Source organism: Ceratotherium simum, chromosome 13, assembly GCF_057802395.1.
Source record: "Ceratotherium simum simum isolate JZ-2026a chromosome 13, ASM5780239v1, whole genome shotgun sequence".
Classification (NCBI taxonomy): Eukaryota; Metazoa; Chordata; class Mammalia; order Perissodactyla; family Rhinocerotidae; genus Ceratotherium; species Ceratotherium simum.
In genome coordinates, this window is record NC_141912.1 from 48,861,653 (window position 1) to 48,881,617 (window position 19,965).

Below are 19,965 nucleotides of genomic sequence, written 5' to 3' on the forward strand. Positions count from 1 at the left end.
TATCTTGAGACAAACAAAAACAAAAACACAACATACCAAAACTTATGGGATACAGCAAAAGTAATCTAAGGGGGATGTTTATAGTAATAAATGCCTGCACTAAGGAAAAAAATCTCAAATGAATAACCTAACTTTATACCTCCATGAATCAGAAAAAGAACAAACTAAGCCCAAAGTTAGCCAAAGTAAAAAATTAAGAAAGATTAGAGCAGAAGTAAATACAATAGAGACTAGAAAGACAATAGAAAAAAAATCAATGGAAAAGTGTTGGTTTTTGAAAAGATAAACAAAAATGACAAACCTGTAGCTAGACTAATAAGAAAGAGAGAGGACTCAAATAAAATTACAAATGAAAGAGAATACATTATAACTGACACCTCAGAAATACAAAGGATCTCAAGTCTACTAGGAAAAATTATCAACAAATTGGATAACTTAGGAAAAATTGGACAAATTCCTAGAAACACACAACCTGGCAAGAATTAATCATGAAGAAAAAGAAAATCTGAACAGATCATAATGAGTAATGATGTTGAATCAGTAATCAAAAACCCCCCAATACAGAAAAGCCCAAGACCAGATAGTTTCACTGGTGGAGTCTACAAAACATTTAAAGAAGAATTAATACGACTCCTTCTCAAATTCTTCCAAATAATTGAATAAGAGGGAACACCCTCAAACTCATTTTATGAGGCCAGCATTACCCTGATAACAAAACCAGATAAAGACATTACAAGAAAAGAAAACAACAGACCAATATCCCTGATGAATGTAGATGCAAAAATTCTCAACAATATACCAGCAAACCAAATTCAACAGGACATTCAAAGGATCATACACCATGATCAACTGGGATTGTTGCCTGGAATGCAACACATGTAAATCAATAAACACAATACACCTCATCAATAGAAAGAAAGATTAACATCATATGATCCTCTCTATAGATGCAGAAAAAGCATTTGACAAAACACAATATCCTTTCGTGATAAAAGCTGTCAACGTATTGGGTAATGAAGGAATATACCTCAACATAATAGAGGCCATATATCACAAACCCACAGCTAACATCATATTCAATGGTGAAATGCTGAAAGCTTTTCCTCTAAAACCAGGAACCAGGCAAAGGTGCCCACTCTCACTTCTATTCAACACTGTACTGGAAGTCCTAGCAAGAATAGTTAGACAATAAAAAGACAGGGAAAGTACCTAAGCCAGAAAGGAAGAAGTAAGATTGTCTCTGTTTGAAGATGACATGATCCTATATACAGAAAACCCCAAAGACTCCACCAAAAAATTGTTAGGCCTAATAAATTAATTCAATAAATTTGCACAATCCAAAATCAACATACAAAAATTAGTTGCTTTTCTGTATACTAACAACAAAATATCTGAAAGAGAAATAAAGAAAACAATCTCATTTACAGTAACATCAGAAACAATAAAATACCTATGAATAAATTTAACCAATGAGTTAAAGATCTGTACACTGAAAACTATGTAAGACACTGATGAAAAAACTGAATAAGACACAAACAAATGGAAAAATGTTCAAGGATCAGAAGAATTAATGTTGTTAAAATGTCCACACTACTCAAAGCCATCTATAGATTCAACGCAATCCTTATCAAAATTCCAATGGCATTTTTCACAGAAATAGGAAAAACAATCCTAAAAATCATATGGAGCCATAAATGATCCTGAATAGCCAAAGCAATCACGAGAAAGAAGAACAAAGCAGGAGGCATCACACTTCCTCATGCAAACTACGCTACAATGCTATAATAATCAAAACAGTATGGTATTGGCATAAAAACAGACAAATAGACCAATGAAATTGAATAGAGAGCCCATATATAAACCCATTCATATACAGTTGAATAATATTTAACAAGGGAGCCAAGAATACTCAATGGTGAAAAAACAGTCTTTTCAATTATGGTGTTGGAAAAATTGGATATTCACATGTAAAAGAATGAAACTGGACTCCTATCTTACACCACTCACAAAAATTATCTCAAAATGTATTAAAGTCTTAAATATAATACCTAAAACTATAAAACTCCTAGAAGAAACATATATAAAAATCTCTGTGACAGAAGTCATGGCAACAATTGTTTGGCTATGACACCAAAAGCACAAGCAACAAAAGCAAAACTTAACAAGTGAGACTACAAAAAATTTAAATGCTTCTTCACAGCAAAAGAAACAATCAACAGAATGAAGAGGCAATCTGCAGAATGGGAGAACATATTTGCCAACCATATAGCAGATAAGCGGTTAATATCCAAAATATAAGAACTCACACAACTCGATAGCAAAAAAATAAGTAATTCAATCAAAAATGGGCAGTAATTTGAATAGACATTTTTCCAAAGAAGACATACAAATAGCCAATAGGTGCATGAAAAGGTGCTCAACATCACTAATCATCAAGGATATGCACATAAAAACTATAATGAGATATCACCTCACATCTGTTAGAATGGTTATTATCAAAAAGACAATGGATAACAACTATTGGTGAGGTTGTGGAGAAAAGGGAACGCTTGTACACCATTGGTGGGAAAGTAAATTGGTACAACCACTATGGAAAACAGTATGGAGGTCCCTCAAGAAATTAAAAATAAAACTACCATATGATCCAGCAATCCCACTTTTGGGTATATATTTGAAGGAAATGAAATCATTCTCTCAAAGAGATAACTGCACTGCCTGTGTTAATTGCAACATTATTCACAATAGTCAAAACATGGAAACAAGCTATGTGTCCACTGATGGATGAATAAACAAAATGTACATATAATGGAATATTATTTACTCATAAGAAAAGAAGAAAATCCTGCCATTTGTGACAGCATAGGTGGACCTTGAGGACATTATGCTAAGTGAAATAAGTCAGACAAAGAAAGAAATACTGTATGATATCACTTATAAGTGGAATCTAAAAAAACCAAACTCATAGTAACATACAGACGAATGGTAGTTGCCAGGGGCTAGGAGGTAGGGGAAATGGGGTTATGTTGGTCAAATGGTACAAACTTCTACTTATAAGATGAATAAACTCTGGGTTCTAATATTCAGCATGGTGACTATAGCTGAGGATGCTGTACTATATACTTTAAAGTTGCTAAGAGAATAAATCTTAAATGTTCTAACCATGCACACACAAAAATTGTAGTTATGTAAGGTGATGGACGTGTTAACTAACATTATTGTGGTAATCATTTCACAATATTTACATGCATCAAATCATCATGTACACCTTAAACTTACGAAATGTTGTATGTCAATTTTATCTCAATAAAACTCAAAAAAAAAAAAGTACAAGTCCAATGGACCACACTGTCTTTCAATCATCAAGCAGTTGTGGGACTTGGATACTGCAGGAGCTAAAGTACCTGTTGTACAATTCTGAGTCCATTATATACTCCATCCAAACAGAGGAGCTTATTCCATGGGCACCCTATTGCCTCTTTTTGTCATTCAATTTTCAGGGGCTACGGGATGGTCCAGTTGAATGGTCTGCTCCAACTGAAACTTATTGTTGAATCTCTATCTTTTTTGAATTAGACTTTGTTAGTTGTTTAAATATAGATTTCAGTTAAACACTTGCATTTGGAATTCAATTGTATGTTTATCCCCTGATGAGCTAGACAGGAGCTTAGAAGATGGGGTACGATGAGGGATTGTAGGAGAAAGAATGATGCTAAGGGAGCAAAGAGTAGTCTCCTCTAAGAAAAAGAACATAATATAGAACAAGGATGTTCAGGTTTCTAAAGATAAATATTATAAACTGGAAACTCTGACCAAGAATTCTATTTTATTTTGGCTCTCAGGTTATAAAACAAAGATATAAAAGGATAGAGAAAATTAAAGACAGAGGTCACAAATTACTAACATCAGAAATGAAAGAGTAGACATCACTACAGATCCTATGGTCATTAAAAGGACAATAAAGAAATATTATGAACAGCTCTATGCTCGCAAATTTGATAACCTACATCAAATGGAGCAATTCCTTGAAAGACACAATTTCCCAAAACTCACATAAGAAGAAACAGACAATCAAAAAAGGCCTGTAACTATAAAGATATTGAACATTAATTAATAACTTTCCAAAATAGAAAGCATTGAGCCCAGATTGGTTCACTGGTAAATCCCACCAAACATTTAAGGAAGAAATTATACAAATTCTCTGAAATCTCTTTCATAGGATAGAAGCAGAGGAACACTTCCTAACTGCTAGAATAAAGAAACCAGACAAAGACACTACAAGAAAAGAAAACTGCAGACCAATAACTCTCATGAACATAGATGCAAAAATCTTCAACAAATATCAGCAAATCAAATCCAACAATGTATAAAAATAATTATACACCACAACCAAGTAGGAATTATCCTAGGTTCAACAGCTGGTTCAGTATTCAAAAATCAATTAATGTAATCCATCATATCAACAAGCTAAAAAAGAAAATCACATGATCATATGACCACATGCAGAAAAAACTTTTGACAAAACCCAACACCTATTTATGACAAAGTCTTTCAGTAAACTAGGAAGATAAGGGAATTTCCTCACCTTGAAAAAGAATATCTACAAATAACCTATAGCAAATATCATACTTAATGGTGAGAAACTCAAAGTTTCCCCATGAAGATAAGGGACAAAGCAAGGATATCCCATATAATCACTCCTTTTCAACATCATTCTGGAAGTTCTAGCTAATGCAATAATTCATGAAAAAAATAAAATGTACACAGATTGGGAAGAAAGACATGAAAATGTTTTTTTCATGGATGATATGATCATCTATGCAGAAAATCTAAAATAATCAACACAAAAATCCTAGACCTAATAAGCAATTATAGCCAGGTTGCAGGATACAAGGCTAATGTACACCAAAGTTAATCACTTTCCTATATACCACAATAAGCAAGTGGATTTTGAAATTTAAAACACAATACCATTTACATTAGCACCCCACAAAATAAAACATTTAGGTATAAATCTAACAAAATATTTACAAGATCTACATGAGGAAAAGTACAAAAGTCTGATGAATGAAAAAAGTAAGAACTAAATAAATAGAGATATTCCATGTTCATGGATAAGAAGACTCAGTATTGTCAAGAAGTCAGTTCTTCCCAAATTGATCTATAAATTCAATAAAATCCCAGCAAGTTATTTTTTAGATATTGACAAACTGCTTCTAAAGCTTATAGGGAGAGATAAAATATCCAGAACAGCTAAGACGATATTGAGGAAGAAAAACAAAGTTGGAGGACCGACATTATCCGACTGTGAGGCTTACTACAAAGCTACGGGAATCAAGACAGTGTGGTATCAGTGAAAGAAGAGACAAGTATATCAACGGAACAGAACAGAAATCCCAGAAATATAGCCACGTGAATATAGTCAACTGGTCTTTGACAAAGGAGCAAAGGCAATATAATGGAGCAAAGATAGTCTTTCTAACAAATGGTGCTGGAACAACTGGACATCCACATAGACCTTAAACCTTTCAGAAAAATTAACTCAAACTGGGTTATAGACCTAAATGTAAAACACAAATCTATAAAACTCCTAGAAGTTTTACACAGGAGAAAATCTAGATGACCTGGAGTGTGGCCATGACTTTAAGATACAGTCATGTGTTGCTTAATGACAAGAATATATTCTGAGAAATGCATCAGGCAATTTTGTCATTGTGAGAGCATCATAGAATGTACTTACACAAACCTAGATGGTATAGCGTACTACACACCTAGGCTATATGGTATAGCCTAATGTTCCTAGGCTACAAACCTGTACAGCATGTTGCTATACTGAATTCTGTAGGTAATTGTAACACAATGATAAGTATTTGTGTATCCAAACACATCTAAACATAGAAAAGGAACAGAAAAAATACAATATAAAAGATTAAAAAATGGTACACCTGTACAGGGCAATTACCATGAATGGAGCTTGCAGGACCGGAAGTTGCTCTGCCTGAGTCAGTGAGTGAGTGGTGAGTGAACCTGAAGGCCTAGGACATTACTGTACACTACTGTAGACTTCATAAACTCTGCTCATTTAGGCTACACTAAATTTATTTTAAAATTTTTTCTCTCTTCAACAATAAATTAACCGTAGCTTACTGTAACTTTTTTCCTGTATAAACATTTTTTTAAATTTTTTATTTATTGCAGTAACATTGGTTTATAACATTGTATAAATTTCAGGTGTACATCATTATACTTCTATTTCTGCATAGATTACATCATGTTCACCACCCAAATACTAATTACAACCCATCACCACACACATGTGTCGAATTATCCCTTTCGCCCTCCCCCCTCCCCCCTTCCCCTCTGGTAACCACCAATCCAATCTCTGTCTCTATGTGTTTGTTTATTGTAGTTATTATCTACTACTTAATGAGGGAAATCATACGGTATTTATAAACTTTTTAATTATGTTATTATTAACTTTTTGACTCTTTTGTAATAACACAGCTTATAACACAAACACATTGTACAGCTGTACGAAAATATTTTTCTTTATATCCTTATGCTATGTTTTTTTTCTATTTAAATTTTTTTTTTTTTACTTTTTAAACTTTTTTGTTAAAAACTAAGACACAAATACACACATTAGCCTCGGCCTACACAGGGTCAGGATCATCAATATCACTGTCTTCCACCTCCACACCTTGTCCCACTGGAAGATCTTCAGGGGCAATAACACACACGGAGCTGTCATCTCCTATGATAACAATGTCTTCTTCTGGAATATCTCCTGAAGGACCTGCTCGAGGTTCTTCTTGAGTAGGTATCAGTCTTTCCAGAAATATGTCCATGGTGGTTTCCTTGGTTTCTTTTTTTCATCATATATTTGCTTGTAAGCAGATAATGCACTATGAATGTTCCTCTCTATTAATGAAAATCTTTGGTGTTGGGGTTCACGTTTTCAAATTTTTTAAGGAGCTTGTTGAGGTCTGCAAAAGCTTCTACTAACCCCTTCACTGTAAATTTTCTTGGTTTTTTTTTTTTTTTCTTCTCCTGCAGTTTCCTTTTCTCTTGCTCTTCTTCAGCTATACATTCCTGTTCCAGTTTCAACAATTCCTCATTAGTCAATTCCTCAGGAACCACCTCTAGGAGCTCCTTGTTGTCATCCTCATTCACACCCAGGTTAAAGTTGTTTGCCATCTCAACCACAGTCTTGTTGATTTCTGTAACCTCCTCATCCTTGGTAAATCCTTTGAAGTCATGGATGAACGTCTCGAGTGTCTTCTTCCAGATGCTGCCATTCATACCCTCTGGGGTGATATCACCCCAAGCCCAAGCAAGGTTCTTTATGCAGTCGTAGATGTTGTAATCCTTCCAGAATTGCATCAGTGTTTTCTCAGTGTCTTCCTCAGTTGCAGCCTGGACAAAGGTCCTCCTCAGGTAGTAGGCCTTAAAATCTGTTATAATTCCATTATCCATGAGTTGGATCAAAAAGGTGGTGTTTGGAGGGAGAAACACTGCCTTGATATTGGGATGAAGATCATCAATAAAAGGAGTATGTCTGGGAGCATTATCAACAATAAGCACAATCTTGAAAGGTATGTTATTCTCCAAACAGTGCTTCTCCATTTTGCTGGCACAGCAATTCAGGAGGGCATCCTGGATGATGAGCTGGGTCATCCATGACCTCTTATTGCTCCTGTAGTACACTGGAAGTGTGTGCTTGTTGATATGCTTGAAGGTTCTGGGGTTCTCACTGTGCCAGATCACAAAAAGTTTCAATTTGTACCCTGCAACATTGCCCCCAATCAGAATAGTTATCCTGTCCTTAAAAGCCTTGCACCCTGGCATTGACTTGGCTTCCTTATGGATAAAAATCCTTTCAGGCATCCATTTCCAGAATAGGAGGTTTCATCCATATTGAATATTTGCTCTGGCAAGGAATTTTCTTCCACCATCAGCTTATCTAGAGTTTCCAAAAATTCTTCAGCTGTCCTCACATCAGTTCTCACAGACTCATCACTTACTTTTGCATTATGGAATGAATAATACTTCTTGAATCGTTTAAACCACCCAGAGACAGGAGTAAATTCACCATTGTAGTTGGGTCCGGCCCTTTCTTTTAACAACACTAACAATCTTTTTGCTTTGGCCGTGATCATCATGGTGCTGAGAGGAATACATTTCTGTGTCTGGTCTTGAATCCAGATCATCAGAAGTTTCTCTATGTCTGATACAGGCCTTTCTTGAGTTTTTACTAGTCTCATTGCTTTCAATGAAGCAGATCCTTAAACAGCTTCCATCACTTTGTTCTTGTTCTTCAAGATCGTAGCTATGGTGGAATGGGACATGCCTGACTGGTGAACAATAACCATCACCGATTTTTCAACTTTGGAGTACTTAATCACTTTTAATTTTGTTTCCAAGTCAATCACTCAATGTGATTCAACTCAATCACTCAATGTGACTCAACATTAGAGGTGGATTTTGCATGCTTAGGGGTCATGATAAACGAAACACAAGATTAAATCAAGCACCAGATTAAATGATGCAATCAAGAGATGCAGTAAACATGAACTACATGAGGCTGCTGCTGTCATAACACAGCATACTGTTTTACAGTAAACTTTTTTTATAAGTAGAAAGAGTGCACTCTAAAATAACAATAAAAAGTACAGTATAGTAAATACATAAACCAGTAAATAGATGTTTATTATCATTATCAAGTATTATGTACTGTACATAATAGTATGTGTTATACTTTTATATGACTGGCAGCACAGTAGGTTTGTTTACACTAGCATCACCACAAACACATAAATAATGCATTGTGCTACAACATTATGATGGCTACAATGTCATTAGGTGATAGGGATTTTTCAGCTCCATTATAATCTTACAGTACCACCATCGTATATGCAGTCCATCATTGACTAAAATATCATTATGTGGCACATGACTGTACAATACCAAAGACGTGATACATGAAAGAAATAATTGATAAGCTGAATTTCATTAAAATTAAAAACTTCTTCTCTACAAAAGACAGTATCAAGAGAATAAGACAAGCCATAGTGTGGGACAAAATATTTGGAAAAGACACATCTGATAAGGGTGTGTTATCTAAAACATACAAAGAACTCTTAAAACTCAACAATAAGAAAACAAACAACCTATTAAAATATGGGCCAAAGACTTTAACAGACACCTTCCCAAAGAAGATATAGGGAGGGCAAATAAGCCTATGAAAAGATCATATGTCATCAGGGAAATGCAAATTAAAACAAAAATAATATACCACAATACACCTATTAGAATAGCTAAAATCCAGAACACTGACAACATAAAATGCTGGTGAGAATGTGGAATAACAAGAACTTTCATACACTGCTGGTGGGACTGCAAAATGGTATGGACACTTTTGGAGACCATTTGGAAGTTTCTTACAAAACTAAACATACCCTTACCATATGATCTAGCCAATCACGCTCCTTGGTATTTACCCATAGGAGCTGAAAACTTACGTCTACACAAAAATCTGCATATGGATGTTTATAGCTTTATTCATAATTGCCAAAACATGAAATAACCAAGATGTCCTTCACTAGGAGAATGGATAAATAAACTGTGTTAAATCTAGATAAGAATATTATTTAGAGTTAAAAAGAAACGAGCTATCAAGCCACAAAAAAGCATAGGGGAATCTTAAATGGATAGGACTGAGTGAAAGAAGCCAGTCTGAAAGGGCTACCTACTGTATGATTCCAACTATATGACATTCTGGAAAAGGCAAAATTACAGAGACAGTAAAAAGATCAGTGGTTGCTAGGGGTTGGGGGTGGGAGTAGTGGAGGATGAATAGGTGGAACACAGAGGATTTTTAGGGAAGTGAAAATACTATGTATGATGCATAATGATGGATATATGTCATTAAACATTTGTCCAAACCCACAGAACATACAATACCAAGAATGAACCTTAATGTAAACTATGGACTTTGGGTAATAATGATGCATCAGAGTAGGTTTTTCAATTGTAACTAATGTACCACTCTGGTGGGGGATGATAATGGAGGAGGCCGTGCATGTGTTGGGGGAAGGGGATATGGGAATTTTTTGTATCTTCCCCTCAATTTTGCTGTGAACTTAAAGCTGTTCTAAAAAAATAAAGTATTTTTTTTTTAAAGTACAAAAATCAGCAGAGAAAGACATATGTGAGGATTTCATTGTTATAACATTTTATGAATTTCCTTTTCTCCAGAGGGGCTAGCCTTTAAAAGTAGGCTCCAAAGATCCAGTGTATCTGAGAGTGTTAAGAGTAGCCAGAAAGCTGGTTTATTTATGAAACACGTGGGCCGGCTCCGTGGCTTAGCGGTTAAGTGCGCGCGCTCTGATGCTGGCGGCCCAGGTTCGGATCCCGGGCGCGCCCCAGGGCACCGCTTCTCCGTCCAACGTGAGGCCGAGTCCCACGTGCAGCAACTAGAAGGATGTGAACCTATGACATACAGCTATCTGCTGGGGCTTTGGGGGGAAAAAAATGAATAAATAAAATCTTAAAAAAATAAATAAATAAATAAATAAAACACGTGCTATCATGCAATATACTTTAGCTAAAATACCACAGGTAATCTTCATATTGACTTGTGAGTTAAGTGATTCATTGGCCTGTTTTACACGTGAGAAACTGTAGCTCAGATAAATGAAGTCACCAGCCCATGGTTTTTAAACTGGTAGGTGATGAAGCCAGGATGTGAGCCCAGACTTCATGATTCCAGAGGCTTTTTCTTTAATGACTGTGTTTAGAACTTCCTGGGATTAGGAGTGGAGGTGGAGGGGATTAATAACTTGTCCACAGTCAAACAGCTAACAGCTGGTAGAGCCTGGATTCAAACCAACACAGCTTAACTCTGAAAGTTGTGGAATCAAGCCTTATTCACTAAGACTACCAAATGTCATTGTTCAGGATGTGTGTCTGAGAAAATGGCTGAGAATTTAAGACACATCTGAAGGAAACATATATGAAATTATTGAATGTCCCATTTCATGACTCCGTGTGTGTGTGTGTGTGGCCTGTAAAGTACTCAAAACTACAACCACCTTGTCTGTAAATCATTTCAGAAAGAATTAGGCAACATCAAAGGGACACCAAGAGAGATCCTGATAGCTTTGCCACTTTCATCAATATATCTTCTCCCTCCTCCTCCTCACTCATCAAGGCTGAGTTAGTTGTTTATTCTTGGAACTAGATTCTTAAGATTATGATTTTGCAGACTTAAGTTGCTTTAGGCCTGTTTAAAAATGCCTGGAGCTGAAACTCTCAGAAGGATATTGCAATACTCTTTGGCAGACTTTTTCCTCAATAGGATTCCCTTCAAGTCTTTCTCTCCTGCTCTTATTACTTTGTGCCAGCTCACTTTCTTCTTCTCTGTTATATATTCAGATGACAAGGAATTTTATTCTCTGCCAGGTTCTGCCAGACTGTCCCTCCCGTGAATCACCTTGACATCAGGGCTTCCCTCTCTTCACTCTTCTTCACTGCTTTGTTCAATTTTGCTGCAATTTTCCAAGAGGAATGGTGTTCTTGCAATGTTGCTATTCAATGAGCAATCTTTATGTATCCTGAATAAGAAGAATCCATTTGCTAGAAAAATTCACTCCAAGTTTAAAGTAAAATTTTCTCTTCAAAGTGGAGCCTGCATACTTAGAAAAAAAAGAAAGAGATTTACCCAAATAAGGGCTAGTCCCTGGTCTCACACCAGCAAGGTGTCCATTAAGTCTGTGTTCATGTGGAATCACTTTAAACATTAATCAAAGGCTTTGTAGTGAGGTCAGTTTATTTCCCCACATTAATCACTGTGAAATGTAACATTTTTAATTCCTTTTTGCAGAAAAGTACATTTTAATTACTCTTAGCTAAAATACAACAGTATCAAATATTTTGATGCTGCTATATAAGAACGGAACTTTTATTATGTAAAATGTAGTCTCAATATTAGATGCACAAGAACTCAAAGATGGGATTCTGGCAAAGCTATTCCTATGAGTCAATATAGTCATCTTCATCTCCTTCACTTCCAGAGACGTAATTGCTTCATAATGAACCAAGAAGAGAAACAATTCTAAGCGGAATGCTGACAAGTTAAATGGATCCATTTAATTGCCATTTGGGGAGATATTTTTTGCCTGTTTGCTAAAGGGTATGCTCAAGTATGGAATGAAAACTTCCTAATATCTGAGTAGGACTAAACAGCTATTTTCAGAGAGTGGAAAGTACATGGACTTTGGAATAAGACAGACATACAGCAAGTTATTTAATCAACCCTTAGCCACGGTTTTGTCATTTATAAAACAGGAATAATTAAACTTATCTTGAAGTATTGCTATTAGTATCAGTTATAAGATATATAAATTATCCATTACTTTGGTTGACACATAGCAGATGGTCAATAAATACTATCACTACAAGTGAAAACATCTTTGAAAACTGAAACGTACATAATACATTTCCCGCAATCCTACTTTGGGCATTTAAACATCCATATAAATAGAGATTAAAAGAGGCGAAGAGCGATTTTGCTTGCTTAATTCTTTTTGTTTCTCTATTGCTATGTAAATGTATGCTGCAATAGGTGCAAAGGTAAATTAAATATTAAGTCAAACCTAGCACAATCATTAATATTAAAGATAAAACACTAATTTTAATTAGTTTAAAATGTTTACACTAATGTTTATATGTTGAATGTTACTAATATTTGTAAAACTGTTTTGAATTTTGTTCTGTAACTCTCAGTTCCTGGTTTCATCTACTTTGGAAAATCTGAGGGCCTAGTGGAAATCGAGTCACCACTCTGCTCTTACCCTATGCAAAGTTCCTGGATCCCTAGTTAGTTTGTGAATCATGCTGCTTCCAAAACATCCCTGGAATTTTAAAAAGAATTCGGTCATTGCATTTTCACTCACAGGCCATTAGGGAAAAAATGATACTTAAAGTAATAGCATTAAATAAGTATATCAATGACCTCTAAGAAACCACAGATATCACTAAGAAGTGTGCATTAAAGCTCATCAAATGGGAAATTGAAAGGCAGGCCAGCACATTTGATGAGCTGTCATTGTCGGTTCTTCATGAGTGAGCCTTAAAGCCTAAATTAATTTGAAAAAACAAAATGAAGGATTTAGGTAATCAACTAAGACTGGGCTTTTTTTTTTTAATTACATGCAGACACAATGTTTTATTCTTCAGTTTCATTTAAATTCAGCTCAGAAAACATTCTTAAAGGTCATTTCTGGAGATGGGAAAACCAGCTTGATTTAGACTAATTTAAATGAAGAGTCCATAGGCAAACACCTAGAAAAGCAAATTAACACTTGAGGATTCTGAAATGTAAGAGCCAGGCAAGCTTCCAGCAAGAGAGTCCTAGCTCTCCGTGCGAGACCAGTGTCCAGGGATGAAGGACTGCTTGTTCTTTCTCACATTAGATAAAATTGAGATATAGAAAGTAATCTATTACTGAGATTAGTTAATTACAACATTGTGATTATGTAGACATACATATATGTAAATTTTCTGTACAGAGAATGAAGGCTTTGAAAACCAAGCCCTGAAGCAAATGAAAAAGAATTTAATGGAAATCTAATTTTAAATCACTTTAAGTGTTGTTTGAAATTTTCATTTCATTTTCCTTGACATATTGCACAATTAATTTTTAAAATTAATAAGTACTGTGTTTTTATGTAGTGGAAGTTTATCTTGGCTACTGATGTCTTTTTTCTTTTTCCTTCTCAGACTAGACTTTCTTGTCTTCCAGTTCCGATTTTATTACTGACAAATGCACTTCTAGTTTCTTCAATGGCTCATTTACATGCTAATATAGTTGCTTCCTTATCAAAAATGAAAATAGTCATTATTTCCAGACTCCTGCTGACATTCTTTCTGAATCCAGGGACACTTCCTCCCGGTCAGGTGATTTGTTTGTAAAATATTTTTATTTTACAGCTACTGTTTCCCCCACACACACCTTGGGGTTGAATCCATTCATACAAGTTCTGCTTTTACAAAGATTTTCTGATAAGGAAAAGTATTCTACATAGTCCCTGTGCACATAGTATTTGCAGAAAGAAATAATGAGAAGCATGGCATTAAATTAGGGACTGATGGAACAAGGCTAGGTTTTTGAGATAGGTCACACACCAAAATGTCTAATTTATTAAAGGAAAAAACTAATTCTGAAGCAAAATTTGTCTTGGAAGTGTAAAACCACAGCCAAAGGGCCTTTAAGTCCCTATTGGAGTCACACGTCCAAATAGGGACTTAAAGGCGCATAAAGGAACCTTAATCTAACCTTACCGGAATTTACAGCTCCTCGCAGAAATCAGCAGAGGACACCAGCCAGTCTCCAAATGCCAAGTCTGTCTATGCCATCTCTGGACTTCCCTGTTCCCCTGACTCAGCTATCCTGATCCGAATAAGGAAGAAGACCGCTAGGCAACCGATCAGTTGAAAAAGCCAACTAACTTCTGCACTTACCCGATAAAAATCCCCGAGACTGTGAGCAACTTGATACTCATTGCTCCCACAGACTTGAGTTTCCAGCTTGCTGGTCAAAAGCCTTGCAATAAACTCATCTTTCTGCTTTGTTTTATTCAGTCTGCAGAGTTTGGTTTTTTGACAGAGGGAAACAAAAAAAGGAGAATTAAAAGAAGAGATATAGGAGTCTAAGTTTGCTTCTAAATTGAAGAAGTAATAAGAACTATAATATTCTAATGGATATTTGTGTAAGTTATACACTAGAAAATAATTTTTAAAAAAGTTTGACTCAGAAAATAACACATGTTCCTTTACATGTAAAAAACTTTTCAAGTGAGAAAGGTTGCAGAAGCTCATAATTTAACACTCTACTAGACTGCAGTGATAAGGTTACAAAAGAATTCTATGTAAGGATTTCCTAAGCTAAGAAAATATGTATGTGTGTCTGTGTGTGTGTGTTTCGAGGAATAGACAGAAATGTCTTAGCAGAATTTCAAGAGAATGGTAAGTGAAGAGAAGGCTAGGGATTTTGCAACTTTTTAAACTACTCTTAAAACTCAAGAAGAGAAAGATACTATCTCATGTAGCTGAAATATTTTACTTTGAGGCTAATACGTGTCTAGGACAATTATTCAGACTTAGACTTACTATGTCTTATCTAAAACATTATGCACAAGCCCTTGTGTAAATGATAAAAATTTTGTAAAGCACCAAGAAAAGAAATTAAGTAACTTACCCATGCCCTCAGAAGCAGCTTAGAAGATGGTGGAATCAGGTCTGGGAAGCTGCTGCCATAACTCCCCCTCCCAGAGGGAAGCCGGATCTCACCAGGATCTCGGAAGTTCTACAGAGTCCAACACGAAGAGTCCTGGTATGGAAAATACCTGGTGCCCCAGGTGCTGGAGGCCCCTCGGCCCAGACTCACCAGTAAGGATTCTGGCTCACACCATCTTTCAAGCAAGTCTCAATCCTCATTGATGCCTGCCCCCCCCCACACACACACACAGTCAGGGTCACAGTGCAGTGGTGGCTCACTGACAGGGCTCTGGCCCAATGGCCTGTACAGGTGTGGTACCATCAGAGGCCAGAAGAGGGGAGTGAACTGCGCATGCTTGGGCTGCTAGTCTATCGACTCCCAGGAGGCTGAAGACAACAACTGCCCAGTAGCTGTGAGCAGCCAAGAAGTCATCCCAAGGAAACCATAGCTTCCTGTTCCTCCAACCTTTCCCCTGAAGAACAGCCTCAGGCAGTTGCACTCTCTTTTTGGTAATGGAAATTGGTTCAGTAACTATGGAAAACAGTATAGAGATTCCTCCAAAAATCAAAAATAGAACTACAACATGATCCAGCAATTCCACTTCTGGGTATATATCCAAAGGAAATGAAAACAGGATATGGAAGAGATATGTGTATTCCCATGTTTGTTGCAGCATTATTCGTGACAGCCAAGATATGGAAATAACCTAAGTGTCCACCAGTAGATGAATGGATAAAGAAGATGTGGTATATACATACACTGGAATATTATTCGGCCAGGAAAAAGAAGGAAATCCTGCCATTTGCAACAACATGGATGGAACTTGAGGGCATTACGCGAAGTGAGGTAAGTCGGAGAAAGAAAAATACTGTATGATATCACTAATATGTAGAATCCAAAAACGTTAAACTGGTAAAAACAGAGCAGAATGGTAGTTACCAGAGGCTAGGGGGTAGAGTAATTGGGAATATGTTGTTTAAGGGTACAAACTTGGAACCAGTAGATAAATAAGTCCTGGAGATCTAATGCTCTGCATAGTGATTATAGACAATAGTATTGTGTTATAAACTTCAAAGTTGCTAAGACACTAGATCTTAATTGTTCCTACCACAAAAAAGAAATGATTATGTGAAGTGATAGAAGTGTTAGCTAATGCTACTGTGGTAATCATATTGCAATGTATACTTGTATCAAATCAACACATTTCCACAATGTTCTATGTCAATTATATCTCAATAAAAAAACATTTAAAAAAGTAGAATTTACTGCATGTTGCTGTGTTTCTGACTCTGCAACACTTTTTGTGCTTCCACGTTAGTTAACCACATAGTTCACCATAAAGAGACACGAAACCTGTAATTCGAATCTTAGATGCAGGTAAGTCCTTATCACTTGCTTCTGAAATGTTCTGATTAGACACACTGACTCATAGTTGACACATCTGGCATCTCGCATGGTTTTGGTCACTCTGCACGAGCAGGAGGGACCCACACCCCATATTTGGTTCAGATGTCCAGACATGATGCCACACACACACAAAAGGCTATGAAAGGTTTATTACTTACACAATTGAGGTCTCTAAGGAGAACAGGACAACCTCTCAAGCATGTCCAAAATGTCTTGATAGAGCAAGGAAACAAGACCAGCCTAAGTTTTTTTTTTTTTTTTTTTAAAGATTTTATTTATTTATTTTTTTCCCTCCAAAGCCCCAGTAGATTGTTGTACGTCATAGTTGCACATCCTTCTAGTTGCTGTATGTGGGATGCGGCCTCAGCATGGCCGGAGAAGCGGTGCGTCGGTGCACGCCCGGGATCCGAACCCAGGCCGCCAGCAGCGGAGCGCGCGCACTTAACCGCTAAACCACGGGGCCGGACCCCCAGCCTAAGTTTTTATTGTGGTTAGGAGATGGGACTGGGGTGAGAGTTCCTGCATGCAGTCAGGGGCTTGTGTGGCTAATTCCCCCATGGCACCAAAGGAAGGAGCTTTTTATTGGCTAGCCCAATTGTGAGGCAAAGGAGAAAAGGGAAGGGTAGGCTTAAAAGCTATCAGCAAACACCAAAAACTGGAATCAGATTTGTCATTAAACAGACCATGTGATAGATCATGTGACCATATGAAATGAAACTTTAATAGTTATCATCAAAAATATAGAAGATAGGGCCAGCCCTGGTGCCTAGTGGTTAAGTTCAGTGGCATGCTCCACTTCGGTGGCCCAGGTTTGGTTCCCGAGAGCAGACCTACACCACTGGTTGGTGACCATGCTGTGGTGGCAGCCCACATACAAAATAGAAGAAGATTTGCAACAAATGTTAGTTCAAAGTGAATATTCCTCAGAAAAAAAAAAATATATATATATATATGTATATTATTGTAATAATCCTTTATCCCATCTATACATCACTTTCCTTTTCACACCTTAACCAAAATGACAATTTTGTTGTTCCCTTTCTTGTTCTCTTACTAGAAAGTCAATAAAATATGACACATGCTTGAGAAAAATTTGTCTCAGAAATTTTATTATCCACATGCTATACTCGGTTTATTTATTCATTTAGCTATTTATTGGTCTCCTTTTCTATTTCTCCAGCTAAACTAGACACATTGTGGAGTGAGAGAGGAGCTGAGGTTAAAGCTGGAGTGGTGGGCATGATTTTGCATATAATGATGAGAGGCTGAGATTTTATCTCCTGGATATTTTTTAAGTCAGAGAATACTTTTAACACAGGAATGATATGATCAAATTTATAAACTAGAAAGCTTACTTTGATAATCATATGAAGAAGCACTTGAAGAAGCTAAGCAGGAAGGTCAGACCTAAAATAAGTAGAGTTGATGAAAAATAATGAACAAAAATGATATTTAGGACACAAAAATAATAGAATCATGAAGAGGGAAAAGTTGTATTTGGCTCTGGCTTAGATTACTTGGCCACTGTAATATATACATATATAAATGCCATCTTGACCCAGCTTTGAGGCCCTAGTTAGACACTGGTCACGTCTCCTTCTTGAGCAACAGATTAAGTCCCCGCCCCAACTACTTCCTATATCCTGCACTGGGAGGATAGTAGGTAGCCCTACACTGGGCTCTCTCGCTCTGAGGCCACTATGCACCTGCCCTCATTACCCCAGAGCAAGGTACCAGACAACTAGGGACAGTCCCTATGCCCTGAAGCCTGAACAATTTATTCGTATTAGCCATTTCACAGAGATCCTGTAAAATCTGGGGATCCACAGGGATCACTGCAAAACTCCACCCTACTTGCCCTACATAAACTGGCCCCTATAGCTCAAGCATGTTGCTACTTTTTCCCCTGGGTGCAACTGCTTGTGTGCCGTGCCTGGTAACTTTCATTTGAAGCTGTAAGTAACAAAAAGTTCTGCCTTTCATCTATCTGAGAGTCAGTGTATTGTTTCCTGCCATCAAAAGAATCTTAAAATCTTATAAAATAGTCATTTACCCAAATGCGGAACTAAGGAGGGAAAACACATTTTAAGGAAAAGACTATCAGTTTAGTTTTCATCATATTGCATGTGAGATGCTCACGGGGCATGCAGATGGAGCTGTCCAACACGCAGTTGGACATTCAGTTCTAGATGTTAAGGAATACCTGCACTACAGAGATAATTGGGAATTATTAGCCCTCAGATGGCAGTTGAAAACATGGATGCAGACACAATTGTTCAGGAAATGAGTTTTAAGAGAAAAGAAAAAAGTCTGAGCATTAAATCCTGACTAGGAAGAGCAAAAATTGCTTACATACTAGACATGTTAACTGGGTGAATGCCATACTCAGAGTAATTTATACAGCTCTTAACGGAAAACAAACACACCTGCAAAAGACTGGATGCACCCAGCGCCAGATAGATCTGTGTCTCTGTGTCAAGTCTAATGAAGGATTTGGAAAAGAGAAGGAAGTAATATCTCTACATCCCACCCCAACCAAGTCAGCTAATACATAGGTTTGATATTAATTTGTTACTTATGGGAAAGAAATGTATTCATCCTATCTGAGACTGACGTTTAGAAACCCACCCACTAGCAGTGGGTTCTTAAGTAGAATAAGATGCTAATCACAAGTCCTGAGTCATCCGTGCTTCTGACTAACCAGCTATAAAGCAGAGGTTCCCAGATCTCCTAAGGTTCAATAATTTGCTAGAATGGCTCACAAAATTCAGGAACACACTTTACTTATATTTATCAGATATGATAAAGGATATAAATGCACAGATGAAGAAGTGCATAGGAGGAGGTTCGGATAGAAGTTCTGTGGAGGTGGGGTGTGCCACCTTCCCTGCAGGTGGATGCGTTCACCAGGAAGCTCTCTGGATCCTGTAGTTTAGGAATTATTATGGAGATTTCATCATACAGGCATGACTGATTTTTAACTCAATCTCCAACTTCTCTCCCTTCCCCTGGGGTTAGAGGTGGAGTGAGGCTGAAAGTTCCAGGCTTCTAATCAAGGCTTGGTCTTTCTGGTGACCAGCCTAGAGCTCAAGAGTCACCATATAAAAACAAAAGATGTTCCTATCACCCAGGAAATTACAAGGGATTTAGGAACTCTGTCAGCAACCAGGAGCCCAGACTGAATATTAACACAAAAGGATCCTATCCCACTTATCACTCAGGAAATTACAAGGGTTTTAGGAGCTCCATGTCAGGAACTAAAGACAAAGACCAAAATATAT